The following is a 4,980-nucleotide window of genomic DNA, read 5'->3' as shown; positions in this document are numbered from 1 at the left end:
GATCTTCTCCAGGTCCTGGGGATTGACTGGGATGCGTACATCGGATGGTACGATGGCCGATGTCCCGACCTCCGTTCCCACATCCCGAGCAGCGAGTGGAGCTCGCAGGGCCGGTGGAGGCATATTGCTTCCCCCTGTAGCAGGAAGGACCGCTCCCGCGACCTGTGCAGCTAGGGCTTGATCCTTCTCCTTCGCAGGGGACTTGGTGGGTGTCCCGGTGGCATTCTTGGACGACCGGAGCCTCTTCGCTCTTGGCCCCGTGGCAGCGTTCACTCCGAAAACCGCACCTCACAGGCTCTCCTCGGGCTGAGACATATCTTCTGCCAAGGCAAAAACATGGTTAGTACGAGAATTAACGATCATGCAAAAACAAAAGCGAAGGGATAAAGAAAAATTCATGTGTACTAAGGGAATCCTACCCCCCGGGCTAGAAGAAGAATCTAAGTCGATCACTTCCCGAGCTGGCGCAAGTTCTGGGTCCGGGTCTGACTCAGGGCTAGACTCCTCTACATACTGCCTAAGCCCCGGAGCTACGTCACCCCTCCGGAGCGATGGCCATGTTCGAAGGTTGGTCCCATACTCCTCGAATAGGATCGACCTAAAGGCTAGGGTGTTATCTAATACTACGGTACCCCTAGGCCGGCTATCTTGATAGTCCAGCACAAGCCGGTCAACACAATGGAGAAGTGTTGTGTTCAGGTCCGGATCGCTCCGGTGACGATGGACGAGCTGCCTAGGATTGAACCTAACCAGCCGGGGGTCTGCTGTGGCCCTATCTAGACTCCTAAATATGTAAGGGTTACCTTGGCCAGAAGGACCCGCGGCTGCTCCGGATTGGATCTTATCCTCGCCCGTCACCGGGATGACCTCCAAGGTCCGCTTCCTGCTCCTCACGAGCGAAACTTTGTCGGCCTCGTCCTCCTCATCCTCGTCTTCCGCGACCTCCTCCACGATAATGGGTCTGGTGTCGCGAGCTGGGGGAAGCCCCCGAGGCCTCCTGAGGTTCAAAGTCTGATTTGGGAAAATCAGCTTGCAGGCCACCATCGTCTCGTCTGTTACGAGCACGCGATAATCCTTCTCGCTGGGGGGCAAGCCCGCCAGCGTCTCGTATTGGGCCCCGAGGGTCACAGATTTCTCTGTCCTCGCGAAGATGGCTGCAGAAATAGCCTAAGTCAGAAAAGGGTACGGGAGGAGCTAAAACGACACTTAACTTACGAGCTAAGGAGAAAAGATACTTACAAGGACGATTGAAGTAGTGGAGCTCGCAATTTCTAAACCCCGTCGACATGAAGAACTGGTCCTTGAAATCGTTGGGGTGGCTGGGCAGCTCGTTGACCGCAACCGTATTGGGAAATCGGGTTAAGTAGTAAAACCCGTCGCCTCGCCCCCGCTGGTCCGGGCTGGCTTTGAGGCAGAAAAAATATAAAATATCCGCAGGAGTGGGGACCTCCCACTCATGCTTCTGAAACAAGTATTTCAACCCAGCCAGCAAGCGATAGGAGTTGAGGGGGAGCTGAAACGGTGCCAACCTCACATAATTTAGGAAATCAGCAAAATACTGACCCAGTGGGAGGAAGGCCCCCGCCTTAAAATGTTCGCCGCTCCAGGCCGCGAACGACTCGTCGAGCGACGCACAGCTCCGCTCGCCCTCTGCGGCAGGTCGAGCCACCATGGATGCTTTCCCCAGGGCGATGTTGTGGGAGAGAAAGATTTTGTTGATCTTCGTCTGGTCGGTGACTTTTGAGACGATCCTCTCCGCCTCAAAGAAGGCGTCGGGGGCGACCTCGACCTCCTGCTCCACCGTCGGCCCAAAGTTGGGGATTGGGGAGTCTGGCATCACCGCCTTTCCTTTGTCCTGCTGCGAGGCCGAGCTGCTGACGGTCTTCTTGGGGGTGTTCCTTTTCGGTGCCATCTGGTCGCCTAACGAACAAAAGAAAACATTTCAGAAAAGGCGACCCAAGCGTGAGGAAAAGTCAAATGTTATTTACACGAGCTGAGGTAAGCCCAGCCCGTGGAGAGTGGGACCACGTGGTTCGATGAACACGCGCCTGTGCTCCCAACAGATCCCCGATTACTCGGAATTCGTGTGTCAGGAGGGTCAGGATAGAATTTTCCTTGGGGGGAAATTTTCAGTAGGCAAAAAATGCAAAACCGCCTGTGAAGCGTGTTCCCTAAGCTACCCGGTTTTGCACCCAAAAGTTCCAAAACTCCTACCTAGAAATTTTCCCCATAAAAAGCATCCTGTAAACCATACTCTTAAACGATTTCCTACAGCAAAGATACCCTAGCCTAAAAAGGGGTTTTCACCCTCCATATCCAAAAAACCCAATACAACCATGCATGCGGCTACAGTAAAATATTTACCTAAGCTACAGTGAAATATATTTCCAAAACACACATGGTCAGGGAACTTACAGTGTTTGATTGGGAGGTGGGTGAAGGTATTGCCTGGGTGAAAGCTTCGTCGGAGTACCGGCTTCCAAAGCTTTGAAGAAATCCTGACGTCTGAGCCTCTTGAACACTGGGCATAGCGATCACAGAGAGGAGGGTTTTTTCTTTCGTCTGAGATGAAGAGAGAAGAAGAAGAGATTCAGAAAAATTTCAAATGAAAGGGTGGCTCGTGCGTAGGGTGGCCACCCCTTTTTATATACATGAAAGGTCACGTATAGAGGGTCGTTGGATGACCCTGATGAGGGATCCGAGGCCCTCCACTCGAAATACGAAACGACGGCTGAGCATAGGCTAGGCCATTTAATGCGGTTCTCGTAAGGCGTACCGTCACCAACCACGATGTTCCACGTATCAGGCGCCTGCGTAAGAGGTGAAATATGAAGAGTTCATGGGGAAGCCTAAAAGCCCCTACTACAGTCTTACCCGACGCGGCATACCACGAGCAGGGGCTTGGGGGGCAGATGTACGCCCTGTTTTTCCCACGGGCTGATTAGCGAGTCGAGCTGCGGCCTAATCATAGTTATCTCGTGGACGTCACCACAGACCGGAGCTTCTGTCATTAGGTCGTACCTACCTAGCTCGAGGAAACCCCAAGGGCTTGCCTTCATTTCCCAAGACTGGGGCAGGGATTCTGAAGGCCGAAGGTCGAGTCAAGTATGCAGCTCGTGGTGCGAGCTGGATATGGAGGCTATGACCCTTTGTGAAGTCAACACACGCAAGGTAAACGTGCATATATCAGACATCACGTGTCTGATATCCCCCTGACTTCTCGGACACGCAGCAGGAACGTGCGTATTCAGACACCCACGACTGGGTTAGGCCGTGCGGCCCATTATCTCCTTACCTATCGATTTGACCCCACTAATGTGTCAGGTTTAGGAATTAATCATGAATGTCACAGAGTTGATGTGATAAATAAGAGGGTCACGGGATGACCTTCTTACCAACTCCCAGGTGCCTTATCCTATAAATATGGAGACCCTGGGACTTAATAAGGGTTGGATTCTCTATTGTAAAAAAAGGCCCTGTAATCAAATATCCAGTATAGAGCAATAATACTGACTAGTGGAGTAGAAGGATTTTAACCTTTAAACCACTTAAAAAACGTGTCTTGAGTCACCTCTTTCATTCTCTAAGATCATATATCTGTTACGGTTCTACATTTAGCATTAATCCCTTCCTCTTCTTCTCTTAATTACCTGTTGGCGAAGAACCGCGTCAACAGGCGTCTACCGTCCCGCCATGGAATTCATCTTTCAAAGAAGCAGTCTCCCCAGACTCCTGAAGAGGAAGATGCAATGAGAAAGGCTCCTTACGCATCTGCAGTTGGAAGTCTGATGTATGCCATGTTGTGTACTAGACCAGATATCTGCTATGCAGTGGGAGTAGTGAGCAGGTATCAGTCAAACCCAGGACCGGAACATTGGATAGCAATTAAGCATATCCTGAAGTATTTGAGATGAACTAGGGATTATATGTTAGTCTACAAGGGTGGTGTTCTGAACCCTGTAGGCTACACCGATTCAGATTTTCAGACTGATGTCGATGAGAGAAAGTCTACTTCTGGAATGGTGTTTACTCTTGGGGGTGGAGCTGTGATTTGGAGAAGCGTAAAGCAGTCTGCAATCTTAGATTCCACCATGGAGGCTGAGTACATAGCCGCATCAGAAGCAGCTAAGGAAATAGTCTGGCTAAAGAAGTTCTATTCGGATCTTGGTGTTATTCCAGAAATGGATAAACCGTTTGTGTTTGTTTGTGACAATACATGAGCGATAGCCAACTCGAAAGAACCTCGAAGTCACAAGAGGAGTAAGCATATAGAAAGAAAGTATCACATTATTCGAGAATATGTGGCCAGGGGAGATGTGAAGGTTATGAAGATTGCAACTGAAGACAATCTTGCAGATCCGTTACAAAGACACTACCAGAAGCTACATTTGATAAGCATATCAAGGAAATGAGATTAGTAGAATTAAGGCATTAGTTTCAATTAGTGCAAGTGGGAGTTTGTTGGGGTTTTATGCCCTAATTAAAACCCAAATTCTTTGTAATCTCATTTTATTATCAATAAAAGAATATAAATCATTTTTTGACTTGGTCAATCACTTTACTCACATGTTTTATTTTTTTATAATTATTTTTTTAATATAAACTTCTATTAAATCCTGAGCATATAGCTAATCTTATTTATAGTAACGTAATCACAGTGGAATATAAATATGATTATATGTTCAAAATAAGTTAGTCCTATGATTAGTCAGTGCACCGGATTTATGCTGACTTGCCAATCTACGATATGATCTACTTACACATTATAGTGTTATGTTCTTTCCAGAGCATTAGCAAATTCGATAAGATCGGATGTATTTGTTACATCGGACAGGACCGATATTGACAATTGATAAGATAAGTAAACATACCGTTATTATCTATTCTAGTCATATCATATAGTTGACCATAGGTCAATTCAATCTCAATTCTGAGTGGTTAGTATTCTAACTGATTGTATTATTTGAGTTATTTGACTTG

Source organism: Humulus lupulus, chromosome 4, assembly GCF_963169125.1.
Source record: "Humulus lupulus chromosome 4, drHumLupu1.1, whole genome shotgun sequence".
NCBI classification, from domain to species: domain Eukaryota; kingdom Viridiplantae; phylum Streptophyta; class Magnoliopsida; order Rosales; family Cannabaceae; genus Humulus; species Humulus lupulus.
The sequence above is the reverse complement of the archived record's forward strand: the minus strand, read 5'-3'. Positions refer to the sequence as shown.